This window comes from Orcinus orca, chromosome 8 (assembly GCF_937001465.1).
Source record: "Orcinus orca chromosome 8, mOrcOrc1.1, whole genome shotgun sequence".
Lineage (NCBI taxonomy): Eukaryota > Metazoa > Chordata > Mammalia > Artiodactyla > Delphinidae > Orcinus > Orcinus orca.
In genome coordinates this window covers 90,437,732-90,452,029 of record NC_064566.1, presented here as the reverse complement: position 1 = coordinate 90,452,029, position 14,298 = coordinate 90,437,732, and the positions used below count along the sequence as shown (strand labels likewise).

Genomic DNA, 14,298 nt, shown 5'->3' with positions numbered 1-14,298 from the left:
GTTCGTCTCTGCGCAGCACCCCAGAAGACTCTGCCCCGCCCCAGTATCCTTCCTCAGTCTCGGCCTGAGTAGGTGCTGGGTAGGTGCTGGGAGTGGAAGATGTCCTGAAATTAGAAACAGGAGTCTGGCCAGAGCAGTTGGCCCCCTTTGATTTGGACCTAACTCTACGCGGAAGTAGATTCATTTATTCATTCAACTTGTAAGTCCTGAGGCCTTATAAAAGGTTCGGGGCCCTGCCAGGGGTCTCCATTGTAGAGCTAGGGGCCTGGAACCCACGCCTCCATAGCAAGTCTGGAGTAAAACGTTGTAATGCGGATTCTCTGGCCTGGATCAGTTGGCTTGCCTGACTTAGCGCTTCCTTTGTTGTTGATGGCTTTTTTGTTTCTTTGCCAGTCAGTCTCTGCATGCAAAAGGTCACCAAGGAGGGGTCAGCAGGACCCATGGGGTGAGAGACGGGAGCTCCCCTTCCTGGCACTGCTTTTGGCCCCGACCTGAGAGGGATGAGTGCTGGGTCTGGGGTTGACCATGGGGGAGGTGAACTCCTTAGCCCAGTTACTGGGGTGGCTTGTTGCCAGGGGCCAGAGATGAGGCTCAGGGAGCAGCTGGAGCATGACTGGGGCAGCCTGGGAGGAGACGAACACAGAGCAGGGTGGGGCTGTGGAGGAATCTGGTCAAGGGCTCAGTGCGGAGACTTGGGGCAGGAGGGGAGAAGATGCACCTGCAGAGGCAAACGTGGCTTCTGGACAGATGTGAAGCTGTCCTGGTGGGTAAAGTTAGCCAATGGCAGAGGGAAGGGAGGTGTCCTGCGGAAGCACATCTGGGTGGCCTCTCCTTCCTTTCTCCGAACTCCCTACTTCCTTCCTCTTTCCTGGCATCCACTGTGGGAGGTCCCTTGGTCCTTGTCTGGGGATACAAGTGAGGATACAGGAAAGCTTCCTGGTGCTGAACCTGGGCGGGGCGTGGGGTATCTCTGGGTTTTGGGTCCACGGACTTGCCCTCTCACCTGAGAGACCCCCCAGAACAGAGAAAATTATAAGTGCTTGAACAGGTGGCTTTCCCAGGGCCATTCCAGGGCAGGTGCTGCTAAAGGAACTGTCACAGAGCAGTGGAGGGTAGGTCACTTCTCACCTGCAGCTGGGCAGGTGAGCCAAAGTCCACAGGGAACCCCCAGGTGACCATCCTCAAGTTTGAGGAGCCTGCCTACCAGAGGAGGACATGCCTTGCCTTTGGCCCTAACTTGTAGAGCCCTATATCCTGACTCCTGCCAGACTCCTGGGGAGCAGCATGGCCGTGATAGGTGAGCAGGGACCCCATGTGGGAGTTGGGGCACTTGCGCTTCCCATAACAATTTACCCGCCTTCCCCAGGATGAATTCTGGTGGGCAGAGTGAAAACTGAAGATTGGCCTGGAGACAATGCCACTATTGAGCCTTAACTTTGTTCCAAGGTCAGTAGTTCCTTTACCTGCTGTACAAACTTTATAGATATGATCTTGTTTAAATCCACAACAACAGCATGAGGTTAATATCTCCCCATTTGTGAGGGATGGGGGGACCAGGCTTGAAGACAGTAAGTAGTGAATGGCCACATAACTAGTAAGTGGGAGTTGAGATTCAAACCCAGGTCTGTTTGGTCCCTGTGGAAAGGGTTGGGCATAACAGGAGCCTTTAAAGGATATGGGGGAAAAGGAGGGAAGGGGGTCGTGCTCCCTGGAAGAGGGTGGAGGCGATGGAAACTGTTCCAGAGCAGGAGACATACCCCCAAAGACAATGTCAGAGGGAGGCCCTGGCTTGCTTTGGTTGGAGCAAGACAGGGCCGGACAGAACTTACTGCCCCTGGAGCAGCCCTGCCTACTCCTGACAAGTCTCAGATTCTCCCCCAGGGAAGCTTGGAAGATGACAGAAGATATTATTGTCAAGGAGATCAGGAGACCAAGGAGAATGCTTCTCAGCTTCTGCTGGGTGGGTGAGCATGGAGATTGGGAAGGTGGCCCATGGGACCCAAGGAAGGTTGACTCTGATCTCTGACCCTCAACATGATCTGTCTAGGCCACTGGGGGAAATACCAGGGTCAAATGGCCTGAATCCATCAAGGAAATTCCCCTTGGACCAGTTACACTTGAAGTGGCTCTCTAGGGAGAGCAAGAAACCAGAATCTGCCATTGGCCCTCTGCAGAGACCATCACGGGAGTGCTGGGGAATCATCCCTGTGGGAGGAGATACCCAGGGCTCAAGGCAGGTGTCAGAATCCCGAATAAAACTCTTCTTCATTTCTTTACAGGGTGGGCGGAAGGACACAAAGGACCTGGCATGTGTTACTGTTGACCTATCTGTTGAAACAGCCAAGCTGAGGGATCAGGCACCTCCGAGGTTTTGAAGAATCTGGCAAAATAGATATGCGCATGTACCTATAACTACAAAATAGATACACACCTGTAGCTGGGCTCTCTAAAGAGGGCCAGGACAAAAGCCTAGCAGTCTTTGGAAAAACTCTGAGAGAAGTAAGGGGAGGGGCTCTTTCTGAATGTAAAGTCACAGAGGCAAAGAGTTCCTGGATCCCTCATTAATAGGTAGGGTGATACTTAGGGACCTGGGAAAGAACAACGACAATCTATAGACTGCTGATTTTTTCCCCAGTGGTCTGAATGCAGAAGTTACTAGGTCCTGCCTGCCTAGGAAGTCCACAGCCAGTGGGTGGAGAGCAGAGAGCTGGAGAGGAAAGCTCCGCATTCACTGCCCTCCTACCCATGAACGGGGATGGGTGCGATGAATGGAAATGAACTACTAGGGTAGTCTGACCATGATCCAGTCCCACCAGAAAGAGCAAGGAACATGTTCTAACCATAGGAATTTTGCTCCAAGATGCTCCGAGTCCTTCCTGTTGGCTCTATCAATATATTTTACTTTGGCAGATCAGGGATGAAAATTTTCTGGACTCAGAATTATTAAATGAATTTTGGTGTCTGATTGTTCTGGGGGAGGGCCTGCCACCCCCAGACCAGTGAGTTGGTAGTGCAGCTCTGCAATACTTTGAAAGATGCTGAAATCCAGTATGAGCCTTTCCCCAGACCAGAATGACAAGCTCTTTGCATACAGGGAAGTTCCCCAACCTGTCCCCATTCTCCACCCTGCAAACATGTCACAGGACACCTGGATGAGTTGTGGCACGCTCCAATGTCTGGTAGCCCATGAACCGAGGTGAGGGCAAGGTTAGTCAAGATGAAGGAATGTGTTCAAGAAACCGGGACACCTGCCCAGGAAGGAAGGCTCTCCCAGAAAGAAAGGGAAGGAATGAGGCGGTGGCAGCAGGCCTTAACTGCAAGAGCATGTGAGTCAGGTAGACCTGCTTTCAAACCATGGCTTTTTTCCTACCACCTGTCAGCAGTCGGGCCTTGGTCACATTACCAAATCTCTCTAGGTTCCTCCATCTGTGAAATGGGATGATAATATAATACAATACTCATTTCAGATGGTTGCTGAAAGGATTAACCTTTTAAAAATATACCTGAAAGGACACCCATAGGCAAAAACATGAACCAACCTCAACCTCACATTATCAAAAAATTATCTCAAAATGGATCATTGACTTAAATGTAAAAATGTAAAACTTTTAGAAAAAAGAATAGGTGAAACTATTCTGAACCTAGGGTTAGGCAAAAAGTTCTTAGGCTTAACACCAAAAGCAGAACCCACAAAAGGAAGAGTTGAGGAATTGAACTTACTCAAAATTATAGAGTTTCAGAGTGTGAAAGATCCTGGGATGAGGATGAAATGTCAAACTGCAGACGAAGAGAAAATTTGCAAAGCACGTATTTGACTAAGTGCTAATTTTCTAGATAGCTAAGGAACCCTCCAAATGCAGCAGTAAAAACAAACAAACAAGCTATCCCATTAGAAAATGGAGAAAAGACATGAACAGACATTTCAATGAAGAGGATATACAGATGGTGTGATAGGGAAGAACAAACCAGACTCCACATTAGGTCTGTTTCTTTTACTGTAATGTTTGTATTCTATTGCTTTTGCTTCAAGTTTAGAATGTTGCCTGTAGACTGAAATATACAGGATAGCCCATTCTCAAGTCTCTGACGTTTAAGGGTATAACACTTTTCCATTCAAATAGAGATAAAAAGTGCAGAACAGAGAATAACATTTGTCTTGTTGGATGTTTACAGGAACATTGTGACCTGGCCTAGGTGGACAGCTGCAAGAACAAAGGATTCCTACACCGAGAAGTGTGCCACAAACAACCATGCCCCTCCCTCATCTGGCCTTTAAAAATGCTTTGCTGACTATTTACAATAGCCAGGACATGGAAGCAGCCTATGTGTCCATCGACAGATGAATGGATAAAGAAGATGTGGCACATATGTACAATGCAATATTACTCAGCCATAAAAAAAAAACGAAATTGAGTTATTTGTAGTGAGGTGGATGGACCTAGAGTCCGTCATACAGAGTGAAGAAAAACAAATACCGTATGCTAACACATATATATGGAATCTTAAAAAAAAAAAAAAGGTTCTGAAGAACCTAGGGGCAGGGGCAGGACAGGAATAAAGATGCAGATGTAGAGAATGGACTTGAGGACACAGGGAGGGGGAAGGGTAAGTGAGAGAGTGGCATGGACATATATACACTACCAAATGTAAAATAGCTAATGGGAAGCAGCTGCATAGCACAGGGAGATCAGCTCGGTGCTTTGTGACCACCTAGAGGGGTGGGATAGGGAGGGTGGGAGGGAGACGCGAGAGGGAAGGGATATGGGGATATATGTATACGTATAGCTGATTCACTTTGTTATACAGCAGAAACCAACACAAACATTACAACATTGAAAAGCAATTACACTCCAATAAAGATGTAAAAAAAAAAATGCTTTGCTGAAAACTTTCAGGGAGTTTGGGGTTTTTTGGGCATGAGCCACCCATCTCCTTGCGTGGCCCTCCAATAAACCTTTCTCTGCTCCACCCTTCGACGTTTTGGTTTGTTTAGCCTCACTGTGTGTCGGGTGCATGAACTTGCATTCAGTAACAATGGCTAATAAGTGCATGAAACGATGTTAACATTAGCCATTAAGGAAATGCAAACTGCATCACTACACACCTATGAGATTGACTCAAATTAAAAAAAGACATCACCAAATGCAAGTGAGGATCACTGACATGTTGCTGGTGGGAATGGAAAATTGTACAGCCACTCTAGAAGTTTGTTATAAAACTAAACATACAGTTACCACACAAGCTAGCAAAAGCACGTTGAGCATCTGTCCTAGAGAAACGAAAATGTATGTTCACACAAAAACCTTAACCTCAATTTTCATAGCAAATTTATCTGGAGTAGCTGAAATCTGAAAACATCCTAGATATCCTTCAACAGGTGAATGTTAAACAAACTGGGATACGGACACTGTGGAACACTACTCAGCAATAAAAAAGAAGGAACTAGCGATGCACATAACAACGTGATGAATCTCCAGGGAATTCTGTGGAGTGAATAAAGCCAGTCTCAAAAGATTACATTTATATTAGATTTTTGGAATGACAAATTTCTAGAGATAGAGAACAGATTAGTGGTTGTCAGAGGTGGGGGGTGGAGTGGACGTGGCTATAAAAGGGCAGCACAAGGTACTGTCTGTATCTTGACAATAGTGGTGGCCACAAGCATTACACAAGTGATAAAACTGCAATGAACTCAACACACACACACACACACACACGCGCGCGAGTGCATTAAAACTGGTGAAATTTTGAATAAGATTTGTGGATTGTATCATTGTCAATTTCCTGGTTGTGATGTTGTGCTATAGTTATGTAAGGTGTTACCATTCGCTGGGTGAAAGGTGCAAGGGATCTCTGCATTATTTCTTACAATTGCATGTTTATCTATAATTATCTCAAAACAAAAAGTTTTAACAGTGCCTGTAAAGCCCTCTTCCTCCATCTCATCCTCTAATTTCCTTCTATCTTCTTCATCCTCCTCTCATTTCCCCTCGTCCTCCTCCTCCTTTTTCTCCTTGTTATTTCCAGGCAACATTACATTCTCAGAAGAAAAATCTTTCCATTACAGCGGAAAGAGAGTGAGTAATCTAACATTTACCACGGAAAGCCTGGAAAATACCTGGCCCCCCATGGACACACAGAAGCCCTAAAGAGGGAGAGCAAAGGCCACTGTGTTAAAATGTCTGAGGCAGGAGAGGATGGTGGGAGGAAGCCGTCCAGTTCCTTCTAAAACTCAATACTCTCACCCAGGTGATTTGGTCAGGTAAGCTGGTACTTCTGGATAAAACCAGAATTACATCTGATAAACCACATTTGAGATAGTCATTCAGAGAAAGCCAGAAAAAAGATCTACTTACCATTCTCAGAATTATTTCAGTGCTCTCTATTCAGCATACCTCACCGAGGCTTGTGAGATTGTGGTCCAGCAGTTGAGATGTGCAGGCATCAGGTGTGGGCTGGGCTGCAAAGCCAGGGGCACCAGCACGGCTTCACGGGGGCCACAGGATGTCTCCACCTGGCCTGCTGCTAGTCAGGAGGGCCCGATGGCGAGGGGCTGGCATATATGTCTGCTGGGTTTGTTTCTACCCAGGCTGATGGTCTTATTTCTTCAGAAGAAGAGCCCCTCTTAGGACCAAAATGAGTACAGAAGCAGGAGTGAGAATGGGATAAACCAAGGGTGGAGTACAAGCATTTCTGGATTTGGCAGGATTTCCATTCTTTCCCCCTGATATAAAACACCAGGCTCCCCTTAGAACGGCTTTTGATAAAAACTATTTTAAGTGTCAAGAAGGCAGAAATGGAAACCCTGTGTTTCAGGAAAGACAGTTCTCATTGTCATAATTATGACCACAGGTTCTTTGTAGCCTTGGGGGCTTGTGATCCTGGTTGGGTCCCTATCAAAATAAGAAACAAATGTCCCAAGAACCCTGCCACCCCCATCAGCTTAGAAGAGACGCTTGGCCACGGCCAGGGCCTACACTGGGCCTCCTCAGGCTTAGAGCTCTGGATCCAAGAGATCACGGTCAATACCTTCTCCAGGAGTTACAAAGGGGCTTTGAATTTAAATAGGAACGCTTTTAATTTAATAACAAGTCAGGCAGGGAGATGTGAAGAAAGAAACTGAGACTCCCTTTAGCAGGGACCCTGGAGGGAAAATACCCCCCCAGACGTCAACCTTGAGAATGGTCGGGGCTGGACTCTCTGCCTGGGCATCGGCCAGCCTCCTCTTTCCTCTGGGCCCTTCCAGGGTTGGTGGGAGCCAGGAGGAGTGGGACCAGAGAGAGACCCAATTGCTAAAAGGTGGCTTTCTCAGGTTGTACCAAGACAGGCTGGGACCTGGGGCCTTTGCTGCAGTGCTCGCACCTGGACAAACATCTCCTCAAGCAACAGAATACAAAGAAACTCTAAGGGACTAAAATAACTGCGTGCATGCGCAGTTGGGGCAAATCATGAACAAGATACAGAAAGGCCAAACCCAACTGCCCTTCCAAGGTGCCGAGGTGCCCGGAGCAAAAGCAGGGTACTGCGCGTGATCTCTGCACACGGCAGCACCAAGGGGATGGGCAGACCCCCTGAGCCACGCCTCCCGCCCGACACACAGATCCATCTCTACCCTCACCCTGTTTGAGGGATCGAGCTAGTAGGGCACCTGTTGCTTGTTCTTACTCTCTCATGCTGCAGCAGGGGCCCCAGTAAAGCCTTGCCTGAATTCCTCATGTGGCCTCTTATCAATTCCTCTTGATTAAAGAGTCCAAGAACCCAGGTAGGTAACAGTACAATAGGAAGTGCTGGAAGCTTGCTGGCGCTGAAGGAGAAGAGAAGAACTTCTAAGATGCGACTGATTTCATGCTTCTTGTATTGTGTTTCTTTTTTGTTTCCTTGCTGTTTAGTAAAGGTCTTTCTTCCTTTTTTTAAGATTTGGAAAATTAGACTACTTTGGGCACACTAAAAGAAACCAAAAAAAGATTTTGTTCGTTCACCAATTGGTTTAGGTGATTGTGAAGAACACAACTCTTAAAAGTCAAACCTCAAATAGACTAGTAGAATGTAAGCTCCTGGACAGGAATTGTGGTGTGTCTTGTTCACTGCTGTGTTCTCAGCACATGGCATATAGCTTGGAGGGAGCTCAAGTCATATCTGACAGTGAAGAAAGGAATGAAGAAATGGAAAGGTGAAGCTCAGGGGTAGAGGCTGACTTTTGGGGTCCCTCTGACATTTCTCCAGGGTCCTGTCTTTTCCCAGTGAGTTCCTCCTCCTGTTACAGTTTCCACTTCTGCCCACACCCCAGGGCCAAGCTGCAGGAGCACATAACATTTACACTGACACTTTTAGGGTAAGTAGACCTTAATCAAGGTAAAGGGGACAAGGGGAATCAGGTGGAGGGTATCGATAAGTGCTCTTTTGGTAACAGTGACAATTCAAACCGGCTGAAGCAAAAGGGGGACTTGTTATCTCACATAACTGGGAAGCCCAATGATAACCTCATTGGATCTGGGGGCTCCAACAATGATGTCAGGGCTCTCTTTAACTCCACCTGTTGGTTCTGCTTTCCTCTATGCTGACTCCATTCTCAGTGAAGGCCTTCTCAAGGATGGTAAAATCTCCACCAGCACAGCTCCAAACTCGGGTCCTAGTCCTCTGAGCAACCTCAGTGAAGGTAAGTGCTCCTCTCTTTCCTTTGTTCCCCATGTCTGGGCTGAGCTCTGATTGGCCCTCTTCAGGTCACATGACCACCTCTGAACCAATCACTATGATGAAAGGGATGTACAATGCTATGATTGGCTTACATTCCACACCCATCTCTGGAACCAGGGTTAAAATCAGCTCCATCTAGGGCTTCCCTGGTGGTGCAGTGGTTGAGAGTCCGCCTGCCGATGCAGGGGACACGGGTTCATGCCCCGGTCTGGGAAGAGCCCACATGCCGCGGAGCGGCTGGGACCGTGAGCCATGGCCGCTGAGCCTGCGCATCCAGAGCCTGTGCTCCACAACGGGAGAGGCCACAACAGTGAGAGGCCCATGTACCGCAAACAAACAAACAAAAAAATCAGCTCCATCTAAATCATGTGGTCCACGCATGGGGAGGAGTGGTTCCCCAAGGAAGACTGAGGTGTCATTTGTACAACAGGGGGAATGGGTGCTGGGCAAGCAAATCAACTGTCCAGTCTACAAGGAAATAGCAAGTCAAAGGTCCTGACCCAGAGAAGGGAGCTGGTCAGTCTGAGGTCATAAACATGACTAGGGCAGAGCTGGGCCTCAGGCTCTTGGCCCAGTCTGGTCCCAGAGTGCCTTCAGAGAGAATCCACTGGGGCCACCTTGTTTGGCTTCCTGCTGCTGAACACACAGTGTTCCCTGGCCACCCCTGCAGATGCTGATCTTCTTTTCTCAATGACTCTGGTTACAGCAGCAAACAGCCCAACTATTTGAAAGTCTTTATTTCAAAAACACCATTCCTGCTTCAGTTCCTGACCTGAATATGATTCCGCCAGTTCTGAGAAGAAAAAAAAAAAAAAAAAGGCCCTTTTTTTTAAATTGCATTTTTAATGATCCAGAGCCTCAGATGTGTGGTCCAACAAGGACTAGAGATCCTAAACACATAGCATTTTCATGGAGGAGGTTGTCCCCAGCAAACGTCTAAGGGAAAGGTGAGACCAAGTCTAGCTCTAGTTATCAGAGTTTATTCACTGGTGCTCAGAGGGGGTCAGTGCCTTCCACTGATTGGGTAAAGAGGGAAGACCACATTTCTCCTGATGCACTTCCAAACTGCCCTTGGGAGAAAAAGTCACAGCTGAGTTCAGTAGGAATAAAGACCATATAGGAGAGGAACTGCTTCATCAGACATATGATCCCTCCATTTATAAACTGTAGTACTGAGAGCACTCCCACAGCAGTCTGAAGTCTTCTAAATGTCTCCTTTTGCTTGAAGGACACCAGGCACCTTGCCATACCTGGACTTTGGAGTGATAACCCCTGTCATCCAAGGGCTGGGGTTTGGAGGATCCTTGCCCTCAGTGGAGGTTCCTCTAATCCTTGAGGTCAGGCCAAGATCAGAGGCCAAGATCACAATAGCTCCAAGGAGAGTTTTTGCTTGTGTCTGATTTGTTTGTCACCCTGATACTGCCCTGCTATAAGTATCATAGCAGTGGATGAGGAAATATCATCCATTTTACAGTATCCAGCACAGTGCTTGGCACATAGTAGGTGCTCACTGAATGAATAAGGAGCTTATTCAGGATCAACGAGGAGATTTTCAGGATCAATCTGTCATTTAAGTGACCTTGGCTGAGGGGTTGCTTGGACAGACCCTGGGCTCCCCCACCCTGTCTGAGGGGGGACAGCAGTGTCTGGAAATCTGAGCACCTCCATTTCTCAGAGAAAGTGCCCCAGCTTCCGCGCTCATGCCACCTCACACCTCCTCTAATGTGTTTGGGAATCCGTTGGGAGGGTCCTCCTTAGTGGTGGGGAGATTTAAGCTGCTACCTAACAGACTGCTGATGGATTAGCAAGGCTTTCAGATAAAACCTTAAAGGGGTTAGAGTTTCATTCTTCCCCCATGCTCAGGGGGAAGAACTGCTGCTTCACTGTTGCCGTAGTTTGGGACCAACAATGAATGAGAGGGGAGGCAGGGCTGGGTGGTGGGCAACAAGGTTCAAGGGAAAGGCCAGATTCTGGTTCCGGCCCAGCCATGGTTTCCTCGGGAAATTCTGGACAAGACATTGAATTTCTGGGCTTCTCTTTCCTTAGCTTCAAATGGGAAATAATAATACCTACCTGACAGGAGTATTGTACACATGAAATGAGAGCAATGACATGAAAGTCCTTTAAAGAAGTTAAAAGCACTTCCCTGTGTGAGGCTATTATTTCCCTGCCACAGGAAACAGACTGCAGGGCTGAAGCCTCTGCTTGAGACACCAGGACTGCTGGGTGGGACTTTTGAATAAGGCTCTTTGGCTTACTTTTGCCCAGAGCGTAACAGGGAAGAACATATCTGACTCCATATTGGATCTGTTCCTCTTAGTTTAACCTTTGTATTCTATTGCTTTTGAGACAAGTTAACCACTAAAGGGATGTTGCCAATAACTTAAAGTATACATAATCTCTGGGAACCCTGCCTCCCATGCCTGAGCATTGAGATAAAATACCTTTGTTTAGTTCACAGGAAACATCCTGACCAGGCCCACCCAGGAATGGCTGCAGGAAAGAAGAAATTAACACACCCCCACCAGAGTCTGATTGGAACCAGGAAACAATGGCAACAACTTATTGCCTTTTAAACTTTACTTCCTCACCTCCTCCTCTTTGTTCCATAAGAGAAACTAACATCCAAAGCTGGGCAAAATGGTTCTTTGGGACACTAGTCCACCGTCTTCTCAGTCTGCTGGATTTCCAAATAAAGTCCTTATTCCTTGCCCCAACACCTCGTCTCTAATTTATTGGCCTGTCATGTGGAGAGGAGTATGAGCTTGGACTTGGTAACAAGAGGAAACACAAAGGGGGACCATCTCATTCCATGTCCTGTAGATATTATGACGAAGAAATGTGCAGCAGCCACATACTCCTCTGAGGAGTGGGGGACCCAGTGGCTTGGGATCCAGACAAGATAATGTCATGACTGAGAGGGAAGCCACTGTCACTACTGGTGACTCACCCACATGCTCTTGAGGACAGAGCCAAGCACATACTCAAGGATGTGCCCTCCAGATGACATAGCCTTTGAATAAGGTTATTAAACTCCTTCTATTTATGTATAACTCTCTTTTTCTTGTTCACAAGACTTCTCATGGGAGAAATCTTCCAGGTCCTCCAAATAGAATTTACATTCTAGTTGTAGAGAAAAAAATAAAGACACAGACAAGAATTTCACATCGAAGTATTTAAAAGTGCAGCACACTGAGACAGAAATTCAGAGGAAGGACAAAAAAGTGTGGGCTGGAAAGGGCTTGGCACAAATGTATGAGTGCCTGGAAAGACACAGGGTGTTACCAAAACAAACTTGGATCCACTCACCTGAGTGCGAATCTACTGACAATTGGATTGTAGTGAAGGAAAGTACAGACTTTATTGCAGGGTGCCAAGCAAGGAGAATGGGCAGCTCATGCTCAAAAACCCAAACTCCCCGATGGATTTCAGAGAAGGGGTTTTAAAGGCAGTGTGAGGGAGGAGGCTGCAGGGTGAGCGATCGGCTTGTGCACAATTCCCGGATTGTTTGGCATTAAGGTGAAGTTTCAAGCATCATCAACCTTCTGGTTTCAACCAGTCTGGGGTCTGTGCCTGCAGTCAGCAGTTTCCATCTGGTGGGGTCTGCTTCCTGTGAAAACAACTTAGGAACGTGTGTCAAGCCTTTGTCTGTATCTTTCAGGGAACTGGGAGTTCAGTGGTTCTGCTGTGTGGTGGATTTATAGTCTAAATTGTTACCAGTTTTCCAGCCCAACAGCTGCCCTTTGTTTCTACATCTTCACATTTCCTAATCATTAACTCTTGAGCCAGCCTTTTGAGACTCAAGGAGGCCTGGGAGACTAAATCAAAAGCCTTTAACTTCAAAGGACAGGGACACAGGGGTTTGTTCAATTCCCCCTTTTCTTTGATACTCCTCAATCTTGAGGGGAACAGACTCAGGAAAAGAAAAGGAGTAAAGTTTTGGATAGAAAGGTTAATCATAAACTCAGCAGAGGAACTCAGACTTAGGGGGACTCAGTTTCAGGGACCGATCTTCCATAAGTTTCTTCACCCCTCCATGCCTTAGTTTCCTCCCTGTAAAGAGAGAATAATTATAGTGCCCACCTCATTAGCCAGGATCTGAAACCTAGTAAGCATTTAATGAAAGGTACCTGCCACTTCTATTACGTCAGGGCTTTGAGGATGTGTAAGATTTAAGGAAAGGGAAGAAGGTCTTTTGAGTTGGGGGAACAGCAGAAGCAGAATCAAGAGGATGGGAATGAGCAGAATATATGCAGACAGAACACATTGGGGAGCTGGCCTAAGAGAAAAGAGGGCATGGTGGGGCACTGCCACTCAGCAGATCTTCCTCAGGCTTCCTGGAGGTGCTGGAGCACCATGATGAACCACAAAGACGTGGGAGCCAGGGTCAGTCCTGTAACCCAGCAGGACCCTATGGGACCTTCCTGGGAAAGACCCCCCCCACCCATGTCCTCTGCCTGCCTCTTGTCTGTAGAAAAACTTTAGCCTCCTAGGCCTTCCCTGATTTCCAAAGAATAAATTTAATCAGAAAAGTGAGAAAATGCAGAAAAGAAAACAGTCAAGCAAGACAAAATACTAATAGTTTAGCCATTAAACAAAGTCAAGGACCTTTAGTTCCTCCTCTGAGGCCATATTCTGAGCCATATCCTTTGAGCTGTTTTACAGAGACTGAAATCCCTTCCAGGTGGAAGAGGTTAACTGCATGCTGACCACAAGCAGGTAGACCCCAGACTGGTTGGAACCAGAAGGTTGATGATGTTGACTCCGATTACCTCACCACCAACCAATCAGAAGAATGTCCATGAGTTGATCATGAACCTCACAATCCCCCCCACCTCCCTCACCCTGTCTTTAAAAACCTTTGCCTGAAAACCACTGGGGAGTTTGGGTCTTTTGAGCATGAGCAGCCTGGACTCCTTGCTTGGCACCTGCAATAAATGCTGCACTTTCCTTCGCCACAACCCAGTGTCAGTAGATTGGCTTTACTGTGCGCAGGCGAGTGGACCCAAGTTTGGTTTGGTAACAGTACCAGAATATGACCCTAAAACTAAGCCAACTCCAAGACTCAGTGAGATCACCCTGGATGGGTCATGTGTTAAGGCCATGTGTAATTTTGGTAATATTTAAGGGGTAATAATAGATATGCTTATTTTAAATTGTACCTAAAACTTATGAATCATGGCTCTTACTCATATCCAGTGTAAGGAATATATATAAATCTTACAGTAGTTTAAGTGAAAAAATGTGAATGCTTTATCAGCAAAATTTCAGAAAATTGAAAAAGCATTCTTCTTACCCCTTTACTCATATACACACAGGCACAGAGAGGGGCATCCACAGAGGCAGCTGACTCCAATATAATGACAACAGTAGTAGCTACCATTTCCCGAGGGCTTACTGTATGCCCAGCATGATGCTGAGAACTTTACAGAAATCATCTCATTTAATCCTTACCATAAACCCATGAAATAGCTGTCATACCTCCCCCACTTTTTACAGACAAGGCAATTGAAGGTATGAAATTGTAAGAGGTGAAGCTGGGCTTTGAACCCAGGCATCAGTATGCGGGGCACTTGCACTCCAGCCGCTGCATTTGCTGCTTCC

General features: G+C 46.9%; 1 long non-coding RNA gene across 5 annotated transcripts; it reads left to right on the top strand.

Annotated features, from left to right (window-relative positions):
* The first annotated feature begins 60 nt into the window (after nucleotides 1-60).
* On the top strand, nucleotides 61-11,411 carry LOC117202622 (uncharacterized). Of its 5 annotated transcripts, none has more exons than XR_007478620.1 (6): nucleotides 61-199; nucleotides 1,367-1,446; nucleotides 4,174-5,490; nucleotides 6,028-8,332; nucleotides 8,574-8,656; nucleotides 11,149-11,411. It is a non-coding gene; the product is annotated as an uncharacterized LOC117202622 (long non-coding RNA). The 5 variants fall into 5 exon arrangements; XR_007478623.1 differs by lacking the exon at nucleotides 11,149-11,411 and adding an exon at nucleotides 9,401-11,142; XR_007478622.1 differs by lacking the exon at nucleotides 6,028-8,332.
* Nucleotides 11,412-14,298: the final 2,887 nt, after the last annotated feature.